The following is a 17,540-nucleotide window of genomic DNA, read 5'->3' on the forward strand; positions in this document are numbered from 1 at the left end:
TAACTTTCAGTAGCTCTCTCGGCCTGGGTACCCGAGCGAGGGAGGCCGGCGGAGGCGGGGAGACGGGCACCCCTAGCCCTCCCGCCCTCCTGATTCGTCCGTGGCCACTCAGATCCCCGATTTCTTTTTTCCCCAAGATGCAGGCACTCGCAGGGACCCTCACCCACTCTGTCTGGCCGCGGCTCCAGAGCAAGGTAAGCCGGTCCTCCACCCAGCAAACGCCCCCACCCCATCCTTTCCCGCACCTGTAAACAGCTCCCCGTTCCTTGTCCCATCAGACAGTTTAAATGTGATTTTGTTTTTCTCTTCGTTGAAAGAAAAAAAATCCTTCCGTATTCTTTTGTGTAATCTATTTCGGATTTGTCGAAAGATTAATTTCAGATTAATATACTTTCCTTGGAGAGTGAACAGTACTTTTCTCTTTTTTGATAAATTTTAATCTCCCCTCTCTTGTGGAGGGGCAGTCTTGGGGAGAGTTTATTTCTCTTTGAGAATGAGTTAACCTTATGTTTTTCAAGTTTCACTTCTTTAATGATTTCAAGTTCATTCCTTTTTGCTCCATTCCCCCTCCAATTTCAATATTTACCAGAAAATAATTAGCAGACTTGAAATTTATTCTTTTGTTTTTCTCCCCCCTCACTAGTTTTTTTCAACTGTTACTGGATCTCCAGTTCTTTTCTCTTTGTGTGCACCAAGTCTTTAGTTTTGTGTTAATTTCTCTTTTTGTTTTGTAAATGACTTTATTGTTTGGGCAACTCTGTGAGGGTGTGAACAAAGTCTCCTTTGATTAATCCCAATCCCTCCTCTTTTTAAGAGCGGTTTATTTGAAATGCTTTATACCTATTTCTCCGTTTTGTTTATCATGTTTTGATTTTAAGGTATTTTATCTCCTTTTAAAATTTGGCCTGTTCTTTAAATGTAATATTTGGTATGCTAAACCATTTTTTTAAGTTTTGATTTTTGGAACTTCACCATTTTGTACGTGTTCACCCTTCCCTAACTCCCTTTGCACTCCAGCCCTCTCCATCCCAGAATGCCACAACTTCCGCAATTCCCAGCTTCCAATTCTCACCCCCCATCTCCCCCTCCAGAAAGAACACCACTAGGGAGGGAAAATCCAGGGGGACACCTCGGAAGAAGTAAGTGTCCTGCTTGGTCAGAGCCTCGGCTTGGCTTCACTTCTGGCACCTCCACTCTGACAGCCTCCTCCCTGCCCCCTCCCCGCCCCCTTCCTGCCGCTCCCTGCCCCAGACCAGCAGAATCAGGAAAGCAAAATATCCGTTCAACTTTTTCATCTGGACTAAAGTCTTTCCACTTGGACCTGTTCTTGTCAACTTCTCCGGTAATCCAAAATCGAATTTTAATCCTCCTCTTTCCCTGAAGTCCTAAGAAAACCACAAAGATTTTTTTTTCCTCCCCTAAATGTACACTCTTATCTCAGGGTCAGCCTGTTAGGTCGCTGTCCTCTTGGAGGAGGATTCCCAGAGAGACGCATGTTTATTCCCCCTTTTACTTTTGGTTAAGGGGGAGGTGGCAGGGGTGGGGGGACCTCATTTTGACCCCTGGCTCTGATTCTGAGTAGACACCAGAGAAGAGAGCTGGCCTGGGAACTCGATCGATCACTTCTGGTCAAAGAGGTTTGGCTTAGGAGAGTTTGGGGTAAATCTTGGCTCTGAGGAAAGCCCTCTTTTTAGCATTATTGTGAAGTAAACCTTTAAAATGATTTACTTTAGCCTATTCAGCCTATTCAGACTCAGCATAGCTGCAAAAATAAAATATGAGACACTATCAACAAGGACAAAAGTAACCCATGTTTGCTCCAGTGACTTTGTTCATTCGTTCCTCCACTCGGGAGAAGTAAAGCTGCTGCCCTCCCCTCTCCACCCGGCGAGGCTGTCACACTGATGTTCTGGGCACATTCGCCCCCCCCCTCCGCCCCTGCTTCTCCCAAGTATGAATCTAAATTACTATTAATAAGGGGCCGTTCCAAGTTAATTGGCATTAAAGAATTCATTTCAATTTGTTAATATTAAATGAACACTCTGCACTTTAGCTCCCTTCTTCACCCTGGATTCCCAGATGAGTGATGGGAATTGGGGGCGGAGGAGTAGAAAGAGGATTTTATTTGTGGCTCTCCAGCTGCCCTCCCCCGGGGGCCTGCGATCCAGGCGCAGTGGGCCCTGATGGGGAAACGGCGGGGCTTGCTGGGGAAATCCATTCAACTCAGCAGGAGCTGGAGGGCAACAGAGCGAAAACACACGGGGTTGGGGGACATTGGGGGGGGGCAAAGGACTGGGGGACACTGCGGGGAGAGGGAAGGGACCAGGGGATACTCGGGGAAGTGGCGAGGGAAGAGGGAGCGAAGTGAACAGGAGTCATTGGGAGAACAAGGGTTGTGGGCTGTGGGCGTCAGGTAGGTTGGGAGAATCAGGTGTTAGCAGCTCAAAGACCCGCTTACAGAAGGAGGGGTGGGGGTGGAGGTAAGCAAAACCGCGGGGCTTCTGGAGCTCTGTAACTACGACTTCAGGCAAGTTACTTAACTTTTCTCTCTGCCTTCGTTTTTTGACCTGGGATAATAATACTAGTATGGATCTTAAGCGGTTGTCTGAGATTAAATGAACTACACATTAAGTTGTTTTCCACAGTGCTAGGTGCATAGAAACTGCCAGGAAAGGTCAGCTGTCGTCATAGCACGGTGACGGAGCGCGAGGATTCTGAAGCCAGGCTGCCTGGTTTTGAATCTCAGCCCTGCCTTTTACCGGCTGTATGACCTCAGGCAAGTTTCTTGACCCCTCTGTGCCTCAGTTTCCTCATCTGTAAAGCAGAGTTGGTAGCAGCCTCCTCATGGGCTGTTGAGGATTAAAGGAGTTAAGACGGTAAGGAGCCTGGAACAACGCCACCCCCCCGGCAAGCACCACGCCAGCATTAGTCAGTCCTGATGCTGCGCCTAGGAGTCAAGAAGGTTGGAGATGGCACAGGTGAGTTCCCTCTTACAGGGATTCGATGGATTCTCTAAGATTGTGACCAGGATCAACTCTCCGACCCCCATCCTCTGAATCTGGTCTCACAACTGGGACTGCATGGGATGGGGGGAGTGAGACCCTGTGACCCTGGGAGCTGGGGCACCTCAGTTTTCCCCTGGCTTCTGCTCTGGAACTCGGGCCAGGGGTCCCCTCCCAGGGCTCACAGACTTCGAGGCAAAATCACTTAAAAAAGGAAAAAAAAAAGGGAGGGGGAAATCACTTCTTTTGCCCTCGGGAGGGGCCGATGATGATGGCAATATTTTCCTGGTTTAACATCTCCCTTTGGTAGGGTCGAGGAGGAGGAGGAGGTGGACGCTCTAGGGCCCGTGCCTGCCTGGGGTGTGGGTTGGAGGAGGTTGGGTAGAGCAGAGGAGACTGACATTTACTAAACACCCAACTACGGACCAGTGTCCACCCCACCCCACATACAGGCACCTGACCTCACTGGAGGACCAAGGAGGGGACAGAGGTCCAGAGAGATGACTTGCCAGAGTCCTAAAGCTGGAAAGTGGCAGAGCTGGGGTGTGACCTCTGATCTGCCTGCAGACAACCCCTCACCCCTCTCCTGTCCTGCGCGCTTCTGAAGGGGGAGGTGGGGCCGTGCCCTTTGGGACAAGGACAGGGCTGGGGCCACAGGGCAGCCGGGAGGTGGGGGAGGGGAGGAGAAGAGACCAAGTGAGGATTTTCCCTTCAGGGAAGACATCGTGGAGGAGAGAGGACAGATCAGAGCTTAGGTGGGAGGGGAACGAGGCTAGGAAGTAAAGAGGGCAGGAAGTTGCCGTGTGTCAGTGTCAGCAAGGAAGGGCCATACCAAGGCTGGGTAAGGGCAGGGAAGGGGAGTCAGACTTGCCTGGGATTTGCTTGCTGGCACGAAGTAAAATGAATTATTTATTGAGGGCCTGCTATGTGCCAGGCACGTAAGTTATGTCATTTCATGCTCACAACCCTGACAGATGGGTTTCTTATTCCTGTTTCCAAGAGTCAGTGGATGCTGGGACAGCTTAATCCCGCCGTAAGGTCACATAGTTGGTGGCGGGGTGTGCCGTCCGCTCAGCACGGCCCCGGCCCCCGCCGCCTCTTCCATGCCTGCTTCAAGCCATCCTGAGCCCCCACATTCATAGTAACTGGGAGCAAGGGGACAGAGTGGGGTGAGGCTGGGAGAGCCGGTGGAAGGGCTCTGTCCCTGCAGGGAGCCTTCCAAGTGTCTCCCCCCGGGGCTGTGCGAGGGGAAGAGGGAGAGGGCGGCTCAGGCCTGGGTTCTGAGGCCTGGACTAGCGCTGCCAGGGCCCACTGCAGCCCCATCTCCCCTTGTGCGTGAGGCTAGCCTGCCAGCTGGGCCCGGCGGGGATGTGAGCCGAGCGACGTGGTCAGAGCCTCCAGGCACTGGGCATGTTCTCCTTCCTGCTCTTTTTCCTGAGCTGGGGCCAGGTGCACCTGCGGCTGAACTTGGACCATGCGCTTGAGGGGCGCTCCCCGAGAGGCAGAGCAGCAACGAGAGACGAGCCCAGGTCCCCGACCGACCGTCCGGGTGGAGCAGAGGCGCCCGCCACCCGCGAGGGCCTCCTTCCAGACTGTTATGTGAGAAATAAACTCGTAGTTTCTCTATGCTGCTGTGTTTTGTTTTGCCATCGCCCTTGCTAACATACCTTCGCACACCAGATTTGTCAATCCAAACCCACCACAAGATCACATGAGGCCGGAGAAGAGGCACAGTGATATTTATTGAGCACCAGACACGATGCTGAGGAGGACATGAAGTGTGTTGTTTGCTGTAATCCTCATGGCATTCCTTTCAGACAGATGGTATTATTCCAGTTTACAGAGGAGGAAACTGAGGCCTGGAGAAGGTTGGTGATGTGCTGATGGACACACAGTAGTGGTAGACGGGCAGGGTTGCAGTGCTTGCCGAGCTCCTCCTGAGGACAGAGCTGGCGGGACCTCGGAGTGCTTCCTGTGGGCGGCCAAGCCCCTTCAGGGCCACCCCAGGGCATTGGATATCAGGGCTCCGACCTCCCCTCACCCACACCCAGAAAGTTCCACAGAGCACCCATTTGTTGTTTTTAGGAGGTACTGGGGATTGAACCTGGGACCTTGTACATGTGAAGCAGGCGCTCAACCACAGAGCTCCACCCGCTCCCCAGGGCACCCATGTCCTATGTTAGGTCGCGACACAAGACGTATTTGAGCAAAAGGACCCCGCAGTGAAAATCAGTTTGAAAACCCCTGGTAAGTCCAATCCGCTTCTTGTACAGGGACGGCCACCGAGGCCCAGAGAGAGAAAGTGACTTGCTCAAGGCCACACATTTTCCTGCCAATTTTTCTGAATCCCAAACGCGTTCTCTACCACCTCATCAGGCTGCCTCGACAAGCGGAGTAACACAAAACAGACAAACGCAGACGGGAGGCCTGCGCCTCCTCCCTGAACCCTTCGGGATAGCCAGCCACGCTGCGTTTCTGTGACTTCCCCCGCGCCCTCCTGCTCTGAGCTGGGGGAGGAAGGGGCTGCACCTTGCCTCCTCTCCCTCACCACCCTGAGAGTGAAAAAGGCAGAGGGAAAGGAGAGCTGGGGCCAGAGCCAAGCAGGCCAAGGGCTCCCCCCGACACGCGCTAGTCTTTCCACGTCTATATCTGGAAAGTGGGGCCCCCTCTTCCCCCCAGGCCCCTTCCTAGTAGCCCACTAGGGAGGAGAAGGGGGAAATATCATACATTTCCCTTATTTATACAAGGCGACAGAATGTTTCTTGTGCCAGAAAAAACACAGAGAGGGAGCTGTCAGGGGAGAAGGGACCCAGCCCCATGCCTTCTGGGATCAATCCATCTTCGCCAGCCGTGGCTTGGAGCCACCATAACGTGGCCTGTGTGGGGTGCAGGCCTGGCTTGGGGGCAGCCGGGACAGACGGGGCCTGGGCTTCGTTTCTGACCGCCGCCTCCCTGCTCCTCCTCAACTGCCCCCTTCACTGTGCCTCTAGACAGCCTGGGCCGCGTCAAAGGGGACCCTGGGAGAGAATGGGCGTGATATATGGTGGGAGCACCCAATACCCATGCAAGCAGGGTGTTAGGATCTGTCCTCTTTTGTGTTTATTACATGCACTGAGCTGGAACTTTCCTCCCTTTGTAACAGTCACTGAAGCAGCACAGGGCTTCCTCCTCCTTTCTCTACCTATTCTCTTGCTTTTTTGTTTTTTTGTTTTTTGTTTTTTTGAGGTACCAGTGCCAGGGATTGAACCTGGGACCTTGTATGTGGGAAGCTGGCGCTCAACCACTGAGCCACATCAGCTTCCCTGAGTTGGTTTTTGTCACTTGTTTTGCTTGTTTGTTTTTTCAGGCGGGACTGGAACCTGGGACCTCCCATGTGGGAGGTGGATGCTCAACCCCGTCTCCCCCAATTCTCTCTTTCTTAAAATCATTTTTGTTATCTTGGTCACTTTCTATTCTGCTCAGACCCTTCTCCTGGGGTTTCAGAGATACCCGAGTTGATGAGAGGATGTCCTTCCACCACAGAAAGGGTGCCTGAGTCTGGTCTCAGTGATCCTCCAGTATCTCACAGCCGGAATTCAGGGAATGTGATGTTTTTGGAGGCATGCCTGGGTCCCACCTCCTTGCCTGGCCATTTCAGCCTTGTAGATTTGCTTTGAGTTCAGTCTTTCCACTCCTAGCAATTGCTTATTAGGCATCTGGGGAACCCAGCAGTCACTGTCCCTGCCCTCATGAACCTTGCAGTTCTAGACACATACAAGTGACCAAAGCGATGGCAAGTTTTAGCAGCTCTGTAAACAGTTGTTGAATGAATGAATGAACAGATGAATGAGTACTTACTATAAGCTCTGGAAAGAAAATGTGAACAAATAGAGCTCTGAGTCACTTTCTGCTCTTCTCACCACCTTTTTTAGTCTGGAAGTTGGCACTTACTTCTCCATCCGTCAGAAGCAGAAAAACGCAACACATTAGCTAATAGTCGCTCCCATTTGTTGGAAACATCAGTATAGCAAGCCATTTATATATCTCATTGATCTTCACCCTCCGAATTAGGCATAATTATTCCCATTGTGAAGATGAGAAAAGTGGGGTTCAGAGAGGTTAAGTAACCATCTGAAATCACAGAGGCAGGGGTTAAGTGGCAGAACATTTGCACTTGACTCTGGGACGTGCATTGTTTCCATCCCCAGCCCTTCGTGACAAACAGTGGCACGTCTCTCCGAGGCCCAGGCACAGATGGGAGCTGGCCACCCTTCCCCACCTCTGCCCTCCCCCTCCACAAAAGCCTGATGGCACGAGGTCAAAGCGGGCCTAGGTGGACGCGCCTGCAGTCCTGTGGCTACACCTTCCTTGCGGGGAGGGAGGGAAAAAAACAGTTTTGCTTTCAAAGGCCTCTCCCTCCCAGCCTGGGCGGAGCTGCCGGTTGTGTGCGGGAGGAACCCCGCCAGGCCTGGATGCTGTCAACAAAGGGCCAGCGAAGCTGCTGAGAAGCGGGCCTCAGCAAAGCAGATCCTCAGAAGCTGACAACTGACAGCCTTGGAGCACCCCCGCCCCCCCCCCCCAAATCAGGCCTCTTCCATGAACTTGATGGCCCCAAACCAACCTCAACATGCTGTAATTGTCACCTGCTTTAGCTCATTTCTCACAGCAAACAAGAGGTATCTGAGGCTGAGCTTATTACAGAGAAAGCAGACGTGTGGGGCTAGAACCTGGCAAGTGTCCTGCTCAACGTGATGTACAGGCATTGACGCACAGCCTTCTAGGACCAGGTCCTCGGCTAGTTATCCCGTGCCTCTTACTCGTCTGCTCTTCTCCATCACCACGTGAGCTAAATAATCGTATCATCCACATTTTTTTAGGGGAAGAAACTGAGGCACCGCACTCAAGCATCTTGCCCGAGGTCAAGCAGCCAGCCCGCGGTGGGGCGGAGACTATGGATCCAGCTGCCGCCCGGGATCGGTGGGTGGAACCGCTGCCCCGGGTGTGCTTGGCACGGGGGCTGCCCTTGGGAACTCTAGTTTGTTTTTCTGGTGAGCCCCCCTCCCCTTTCCCCTGCCTCCCTCGGTCTTTATGGTCCATTGGAAAAAGCAAGCCGGAGCTGTGGCTCCCAGGGTGACGATCCTTCAGCTGCCTCCTTGGCACTGTCATTCTCTCTTCCCATCTCTTGCCAAGGGCTCCAGCCGGGAATACCACAGACGGTTTGCCATGGATCAAGATTTCTCCGGAGAAAGAGCTGACAGGAAGGCTGCTGTGAGAAATGAAAGAACTTGCTGTTCCCCCTCTCCCCCCTCCAAGAGGAGCCAAGTGACGTCGCTGTGGACTTGAACGTGCTATCCACGTGCAGCCTGCTGGTCAGCGCGGAGAGGGCGGTGCGCTCGGGCGAGGACGGAGCGGCTGCGGGAACATCTGAGGTGGTGGGGGCTGAGGTGAAAACTTGGGGAGGAATGCTGTGTGTCGTTCCTTCAACAGGCGCGTGCACGTGGGCGGCGAGTGGGCTCGCACACTCATTTGCTCCGTTCTGATTACACACCTAAGGGGCACCGTGCTGGGTGTCGAGGGTGAACACGACGAGACCCCTGCCCCTCGGGGGCTCACGGTCCAGACACGGGAGGCCGAGCAGGGCGCACAGGGACTTGTGTCAAATGCTGAGGAGGGAGCATCATTTAGCATCGTCCTTTGACATCCCTAACCCCGCTGCTGTCCTTTTCTTTTCCTCCCCGTGCTGGGAGTGAGCGGCCCGTGGCTCACTGCCGCCCAGCAGTCTCCTTCCTTCAGCTCCCCTCTGCCTGGAGCCCGCCTGCCTTGTGAGCTGGGACGTCAGGGCAGGCGTCTCCAGAGTGTCCTTCCTTGTCAGTGGCGGTTTGGCTGCAGGCAGCGAACGGGGTGACGACAGAGCTGCAGAAATACAGTGTCCCCATCAGGAGAACGGGACCCCAGGGGTGGGTGGGGTGGGGATTTGTTTCTGTGTGGTGCCACTCCAGGTCCCTGAAAGCTGACGGAGATAGACTCCATCGTTTGGGCCCCCCGCCCGCTTGCTTCTAGCAGGGTTTGGGTGGTGGGTCCTGGCAGCAAAGGGGGAGGGGAGTTGGGGTATTTGTTCTCCCGTGTCCTTGCCCCCTCCTCCGAGCTGAAGGAGCTCTGGCCGTGGTGGTGGTCCCTCTGTGGCCATGGCCTTGCCGGATGGCCCCTCTCCCATGACCCCGGCACTCACCGTTTCTGGTGGCCTCGTTTCCATCTCCTAGCAGGTGTGGACTGGCCACTCTGGGGCTCCAGGTTTGCTTTATTGCCCCTCTCTTCCCCAGGGGATCCCCAGAGGAAGAGAGAGGATTTGGAAGAATGAGTGAGGGACAACTCTCTACTGAAGGTTTTCACTAAGGCCTGAGGAATCACTGCTTATAGCTCCCCTGAAAACACAGTCAAGAGGTAATGCAGGGAAAGTGGATTTGGCCCAAGGATAGGGCATCTGCCTACCACATGGGAGGTCCGCAGTTCAAACCCCAGGCCTCCTGACCCGTGTGAAGCTGGCCCATGCGCAGTGCTGATGTGCGCAAGGAGTGCCGTGCCACGCAGGGGTGTCCCCCGCGTGCCATGCTCAAGGAGTGCACCCCGTAAGAAGAGCCGCCCAGAGTGAAAAAAGTGCAGCCTGCCCATGAGTGGCACTGCACACACGGAGAGCTGATGCAGCAAGATGATGCAACAAAAATGAGACACAGATTCTGGGTGCCACTGACAAGAATACAAAGCGGACACAAGAACACACAGCAAAAGGACATAGAGAGCACTGGGGGGTGGGGGGAAGGGGAAATAAATAAATAAATAATAAATCTTTTAAAAAAAGAGGTAATGCAGGGAGAAAAAAAAAAAGAGGTAGTGCAGGGGGAGGCAGATGTGGTTCAAGCGAATGAGCTCCCACCTACCACAAGGGAGGTCCCTGGTCTGGTTCTCAGTGCCTCTTAAAGAAGGCAGTGAACTGGTGAAATGGACAGGTGTGGCAAGCTGACACAACAAAAGACACAAGAAGAAAAAATGAGGCACAATGACGCAGGGGGCAGAGGTTCCTGGTGCCACCTAAAGAAGAAAAGCAAGACAGTGAGCTGACACGATGGGTAGGTGTGGCAAGATGATGCAGCAAGATGACTTAACAAGAGACACAAGAAGAAAAACATAAAGAGACATAACAAAAGTAGGGAATGGAGGTGGCTCAAGTAATTAGGCACCTCCCTCCCACGTTGGAGGTCCCGGATTCAGTCCCCGGTTCAGTTCCGGGTGCCTCCCAAGGAAACAAGGAAGATGAAGAGATGCAGCAAATGCAAACAATGAGGGGGGTGGGGAGAAAGAGATAAGTAAAATAAATCTCAAAAAAAAATAGGGAAGTGGATGTGGCTCAACTAGTTGGGGTCCTGTCTACCATAGAGGAGGCCCAGGGTTCAATGGCCAAGGCCTCCTGGTGAGGGCAAGCTGGCCCATGTGGTGAGCTGGCCCACGTGGAGTGTTGGCCCACGCTGGAATGCTGCCCCACACAGGAGTGCCCCTCTGCAAGGGAGTGCTGCCCAGCGCAGGAAAGCTGCCCCACACAGGAGTGCCAGCCAACGCTGGGAGCTGGCGCAACAAGATGATGCAATAAGAGACGCAGGAGAGAAGATAAGAAGACATAGCAGAACAGGGAGATAAGGGTGGTGCAAGAGAATGATCGCCTCTCTCTCGCTCCAGAAGGTCCCAGGATCGGTTCCTGGAGACGCCTAATGAGAATACAAGCAGACACAGAAGAACACACAGCGAATGGACACAGAGAGCAGAGAACGGAGGGAACGGGGTGTGGGGGGGTGGAGGAATGGAGACAGGGAAAGAAATAAATAAAACAAATCTTTGAAGAAAAGAAAAAGAGGTAATGCAGGGAGGCTTGTAGTTAAGCCAAAGGGAAGTAAACTGACAATTACTGGGGACCTACCCTGTGCTGGTCCCTCTGACAAGCTATCTCATTAAACCTTCCTTTAATCCCTCTAGATATCACCATCCCCAGTTCACAGGTGAGGATTGTGGCTCCTCCGAGAGGTTAAGAGGAAGCAGCACAGGAGCTCCCCTGTCTCAGTTATCTTCTTTGGCAATCAAAGAGAAGCCCCACCCCAGGAGCAGGAGCCTGGAAGGTGACGCGCAGACCTTGGCTGAAGGGTGGCAGCCTCACAGCAGGCTGCATGGGTTGAATCCTGAATCCCCCTCTTACTGGCTGTGTGACCTTGGGCATGTTACTTGACCCCTCTGTGCCTCAGTTTCCCCATCTGTATAAATGGGGATGAGGATAACAGGGCTGTGGAAAGGTTAAGTTAGTTAGTGGTTAGGAAGAGCTTAGGAACGGCAGCTGGCAAAGAGCAAGTGCTGCGTAGAAGTGTTAATTAAATAAACGGAGCCTCATGCACTTTCCTTATTTTCCACCCTCCTGCCCACTTATTTCCCACACTCGCCAATTTCCCAAGGCCCTGAAAAAAGACCAACAACCCGGAGCCCCTTGAGGAGTGGGTTGATCTCCGAGCCCTTTGTGAGCATGACTGGCCCGGCCCTGCCCCAGGCATCACCCTTTTGGAGAGAGCAACAGGGTCCCCAGACACCGAGCGGGGCCATCCACACCGTCCCGGTGCCCGGTGGGATCGGCCTCGATGCGCGTAAAGTGGCCTCCTCCCGCCAGCCCCCTCGACTTCCCGGAGGAAAACTCTTGGCCGGGAGCTCTTGGTAACAGCACATTAAGCCCCTGTTTGTGGGAACCTTTAATTTAAACACGAATTAGAGATGGCAAACGACTCTGGCAGCCAGATAAGCCATCCGGGGAGAGTAAGGAATAAGCCAAGAGAATCAGCTGAGGTAAGGCCCGGCACAGGTGACGCGGGGACTCCTGCGTGAAGAGCCCCGGCAGCTGCATGCCCAGAGACGAGGCCAGCCGCTCGTACTCGTCGGCTGCCCTGCGCTGGCCTCCGTGCTAGCCTCTTTCTCCCCAGTTCTCTGTATTCACTAGCTTTTTGCTCAGTTCCAATCTGGTTCTTGACTCCATGCACTCCCTCTCTCCACTCCCACCCCCCATGACTGTTTTGGAGAACTCAATTCCTTTCCTTAGTTTATCACTCATCCCCTTCTGTGATCCACTATTATGAGAAAGTTCTGCTTGTTATCTAACCTCCATCTGCTCTACCGTAAGAGCAGCATAAAGTCAGTGGTGGCTCAGGGAGTTTCTATTCCAAGAGGCAAATGTATGTTTCTGGGCCTCAGTTTCCTATCTGCATAATGAGCACGTAGGAGAGGACCCCTAAGCCCCTGTGAGCTCCAACTTTTTTTTTTTTAGGAGGTATCAGAAATCGAACCTGGGACCTCGTACATGGGAAGCAGGTGCTCAACCGCTCGCGCTTCATCTGCTCCCTGCCAACTTTTCAGAGAATCTGAAGACAAGGGCATCCCAAGAAGCCTCTACTATTCTACTCCTCCTGCTGTTCTAGACACATTATCGGCTGTTTTGAGGGGGTGGAGCGGGCAAGTCTGTTTCTTTGAGTGGGAGGGGGCTCCAGGCTTTGCTTCCACGTCTTCCTCGTGCCCTGGGGAGGAGTGGCCTTTCCAGTTCCCTCGGGGTCTGCTGGGCTGAGCAATGCGGGGCTGACGTTGCTGAGATGTTGTCGCTGTCCTGGGTGGAGGGACATATGGTCCTTCTGCTACAGCATCTGTGAGGGTGCCTGAGGGGCGGCACCCCAAGAGGGCAGAGCGCCACCCGCTCTGACTCACCGTGAGAGCTCTTATCCCGCCTGTCTGAGAGGCTTCAAGTGAGCCAGAGGGGCCATATCCTCACAGCCCCCAGCGCCCACAGGACAGGGAGCCGCTGGCCTTTACAGACTGTAGACACACCTTGGCTACAGCGAGAGGGGCGAGGGTCAAACCACGGGCAGAACTTTCAGGCTGGATGTTAGACAACAAGCAGGCTGTGACTCCACGAGGCCATCCAAGAGAGAAAACCTGTGGCCCTTGGTCCCCGAGGATGTCTGAGATGTCTGGAGGGGTGGGGGTAATGACTTTAAGGCCTGTGTCAGCCGGTGACTCACCCGGGAGGCAGAGGGTGCCCGTGACCTTGGCATTTTCCCTGGCCTGAGGCCCTTCGACAGAGGTGGGCAGCTGCCATCGGGGCCTGGGGCCCAGCTGTGTCCCCACCTCGCCCGCCACCCCCTCCCGTGTGCCTGGCTGCCCCTGGAGCCCCAGGCCTGCTCGCCATCTGGGCAGCTCAGAGGAGAGCCCGCTGCCAAGGGAGTGCCAGCGTTGATTTATAACCTGCAACCTTGGCGAGCGCGGGCTGTGTGCCCGGAAACTCCTCTGCTCAAGGAAGAGGTGCTCCTCTTAAAGGCACAGTGCGGCTGAACGCCCGAGTGTCCGGGATGAGAGCCGAGGCATTCAGGGGCTGGCGAGGAAGGGCCCCCACCCGTCAGGACTCTTGGTGAATGTCACTCTCCAGGGAAGCTTCCAGCCACACATCTCGCCCCTCATCATGCACTTCTTTGCAGACTTGGCCCAGCTATAACAGATGAACTCGTTTCATGTCAGTCTCTCATGACGGACTGTAAACTCCACGAGGGCAGGAATCAGGTCTGTTGCATTCACCCTGTATAGTCAACACCCAGCACAGGGCCTGGCACACCGCAGGGACTCAGTAAGGATTCGTCAGGCGTGGGGAAGAATAAACAAGTGAAGGCTAGATGGGGGACCCTCTGCCTTCCCGTTGCCTGCCTTGGTTTTTAAGCCCCTGCAGCATCTGCATTTCCCCATGAGCCCCTCCCTCCAGAACCCTTCCCTACCCCTGTCATATCAGCCCTTCCCCCCTTTCCTAGGGTCTCTTCCCTTACCTCCTTCACAGAATGTTCTTTTTCTTCCATTTTTCTTCCTCCAAGAAGCTTTCTCTGATGCTCAAGGCCCCGCCCCTGATTCAGACAGCTCCTCCCCCACCGCTCATTCATCAGTTCCTTCATTTAGCAATATCTATGGAACATCTACTATGTGCTAGGCATTGGGTGCTGAGAATTCACTGATGAACACAGCAGGTATGATCCCTCAGCTCAGGGAGCCTACGTTTCAGAGGGTGAGACAGGCAAAAGAAAAAAAAAGTACTCAGACTATCAAATGCGTAGATGCATGTTGTGATGCCTGCTGTGAAGGGGCTAAGATCCTTACAGCCCAAGTGGAGTAGGCACGCACTTTAGACTAAGTGGTCAGGGAAGGCTTCTCTGAGGAGGTGACATCAGATGTGAGAGCTGAAGGGCAGGAAGGAGCCCCAGAAAGAGCCAGGGGAGTACCATTCCAGGATGAGAAGTTTCCCTATCAGCTGCGCAGGCTAAGCAGAAGCCTCTGGAGGGGCTTTCCAAACTACACACTCCCACTTCTGCATTCCGAAAACTCCCACCCCTCCACTAGGAAAGGAGCGCTGCTCAGGGTCCTTGGAGAATCAGCATCACCTGGGAGAGAGCTGGTTAGGAATGCAGAGTCTGTCTCCACCCCAGAGCTGCCCAATCAGAACCCGCATTTTAACAAGATCCCGGGTGATTTGTAAGCTCGGTAACTTTGGGGAAGCTCTGGTCTAGATAACACTTCAAAGGTGGAACGGCGCCTGAGGACATCTGGAGACTCGAGGTGGGCTGGGGTGGGGGGTGGTTGCTGGAGCTTTTGGCTTTGAATCAGGCAGAGGGTGGGAAAGCGTGTCCTGGGTTGGGACTCGGCCTGCGAGTGCGCGTGCGCAGGCGCGCGCGTGCGCATCCTCGGGCCCGGGGACTGGCTTATCTGAGGCTTCGCGTTTCCAGGTCCTTCTCCGTCCCTGGGTTTGGATTACCCCACTGTGACAAAGCCCCCACTTTCACCTATAGCTGCAAGTCAAATGGAATCTGCCAGCCTCTGGGCGGTGGGGCCACCTCCGAAGCGAGGCAGAGCGAGGAGAGCCCCCCGTTCCTGACCTCCGGCTATCCATTTATCTGACCTGAGCCTCATAAAGGCGTCCTGATGAGCCCAATCGCCTGCTAATGGTTATGAGCTGAGACCCGGGGATTTATGGTGGAGGCCCCAGTGGCCTCCGGACGGGAAGGCGGCGGCGCGCAGGAGCTCGGGCTCCGCGGCTTCGGTCGGCGCGGCCTGTGCGGGCACCGCGGGAGGAGCCGCCGCCCGCGTGGGGGCGAAGCCTGGCCCGCGTGGGGGCAGTGGCAGGAGAAGCAAGGGCTCTGGCTTCAGAGATCCCAGGGGGAAGGGGCAGTGAGTGGGAAGCCGGCCCACCTTGACAGTAGGGGGAAGGGGACGCTAGAGAAGAGAGTGAAAAAGGGCGCTAGCGTTGGAGCCCATTGAACTGGGGTTCAGAACCTGGATCTGTCATTACCAGTGCGTGGTATTAGATAAATCGTTTAGTCGCCCTGAGCCTGTGTCCTCACCTGTAGACGGAGATTGTAGTGCGTTCTCCTAGGTTAGCAGGAACTCAATGAGACAGTTTGTGGAAGGCACTTAAAATACTAATTGTGTTTGTTTAAGTGTGTCAAGAGATTGAAACCCTAAATCCAGTTCTGCCGGCTAACTTGCCGAGATTCTAGCATTGGCTCTACCACCACCGGCTTTGTGACCCGGAGCACTTCACAGACCTTTTCTGTGCCTCGGCTGCCCCATCGCTATTAAGGGGGTTGGGGGGCGGACTCCATGTTCTTGAGGCCCCTTCCAGTTCTGATGTTTTGTAGTTCTAATGAGGAGTCCTTGGGGGTGGAAATGGATAGCTGGGTCATGGCTATCCAGAGGGCATCATAGGCACTGCTGGTGGCCTCAGGGGCCAGGGCCAGTGGTGGGGGCTGAGTCCAAACAGCCCCTCCCTCAGTGGTGCCATCCCATGGGCCATCCCCTGGCAGGTACTGGGCGCAGTGTTGGGGGGAGTCTGGGGAGGCGTAGGGGGTGGATGAAAGTGCCTGAAGCACTCACACCTTTTGCCCAGGCAAGTCTTCATCTAACTTCCCTCTACCTCACCTTCCAGTCCTCTAGCGCAAGGCACACACACAGCAGGACCTTGGAGTCTGACCTGAGTGTGGGAGTGAGCCGAATGGAGCAGAGAAACACCCCCAAAGGACACAAAGCCTGAGGATTCCTAAACCTCAGAGCAGAGCAGCATCCTCTGCCCTTCCCCTCCCCCCTTCCTTCGTTCTGGGAACGTCCTGAAGCCTGTCACTGTGGGAGACAGAAGTGACCCCAACCCAGCCCCACAGCCCCAACCCCTCTTCATGCTTTTGTGCTTACATCCTAATCAAAACACCCTGGAGACCCCGAAGAGCTCAGACAGCAGCCAGTTCAATGGCGTTTACTGAGCACATATTATGTGCCAGGCACAGAGCCAGGGGCAAGGGATAAGGAGGGAAATTAGACTCAGTCCCTGTCCTCAGGAGGTCACAGCCTAGTGGGGACAGACTTTTAACAGACCATGACAACAACCAGGTAGTTCATCTTTATGGGGGAGGGAGGCATAAAGAAGGATGCTTGAGCTGTTTTTTGTTTTTTTAATTTGCTGTTGTAGAAAACTGAAAACGTAGAAAAACGGAATAGTGCAATAAAGCCGCAGTGTCCTCATCAGGCGGCTTCGACAGGGGTGCCTCACAGGTCACTCTCGAGGTATCAGTGCTCCCACCCAGCCCCTCCGCGGCATTGCTTTGCATTCCCGGGGTTGGTTTTTGCAGGAGGAACAGCAGTCGCCGGCGAGGACAGGCTCTGGGAGGACCCGCGGGCAGAGGGCAACGGAGTGCCCCAGGCTCGAGGCAGCTCCCGCGGCTGCGGCGCCAAGTCCGAGCCGGCGGCGTGGGGCGCGGTGGCCCTGGGGTCGCCGCTCGGCTCTTCGCGCTGTTTGGAACTGGGAGTCCCTCGAGGCACGTCTTCAGCGCCGGGCGAGCGCCGAGCAGGCTCCTTCGGAGCCGGGGGCCTCGGCGGGCCTAGAGGACGCGCTCGGTGGCCGCGGGCGCGGCGACACCCGCACGCCCCGGGACTGACGGGCACCGCGGGCTCAGTCGGGTCCTCCGCCCGGCGGCGGCGCGCGGCCTTAAATATTACCCCCGAGTTTTCAATTATCTCTTCTTAATGGATTTGCAGGGCCTCTTTTATCAAGCGCGGGGTGGCTGGGTGTGGGGGCGTGGGGAGCGCGCGGCGAGGGCTGGAGCTGGGAAAATGGCCCATATTTCAATATTAAAGCCCTTTACGATCGTCAGCAGCATGAAAGATGCTGCAAATAAAACGGAGCCGCCCGCGCCAGCCTCTCCATCTCGCCAGTTTTAATTAACGCTGAGGGGGAGGCGGCTGCGCGCGGGGCCGGAGCGCGGCGGGGGCGGAGCGCGGGGCCTCCCGGGCGCCCGGGTCCCGAGCAGCAGCCGCGGGGATCGCGCCGGCGGGGCCTGGCCGGGAAAGGGTGGTGGGTCCCGGGTTCCCAGGCCCGAGGGAGGCTGCGGGAGATGCCCGTAGAGAAGGGGGAGGCGGCGGGTGGGGAAGAGGTGCGGCTGTTTCCCATGGCCTGACCAGGAAACC

The 17,540-nt window shown here is 55.1% G+C and overlaps 1 long non-coding RNA gene across 1 annotated transcript; it reads left to right on the plus strand.

Annotated features, from left to right (window-relative positions):
• The first annotated feature begins 8 nt into the window (after positions 1-8).
• Positions 9-4,628, plus strand: LOC131280574 (uncharacterized). Its single transcript, XR_009188220.1, has 2 exons — positions 9-194; positions 1,092-4,628. It is a non-coding gene; the product is annotated as an uncharacterized lncRNA (long non-coding RNA).
• The last annotated feature ends 12,912 nt before the right edge of the window (positions 4,629-17,540 follow it).

Source organism: Dasypus novemcinctus, chromosome 12 (assembly GCF_030445035.2).
Source record: "Dasypus novemcinctus isolate mDasNov1 chromosome 12, mDasNov1.1.hap2, whole genome shotgun sequence".
Lineage (NCBI taxonomy): Eukaryota > Metazoa > Chordata > Mammalia > Cingulata > Dasypodidae > Dasypus > Dasypus novemcinctus.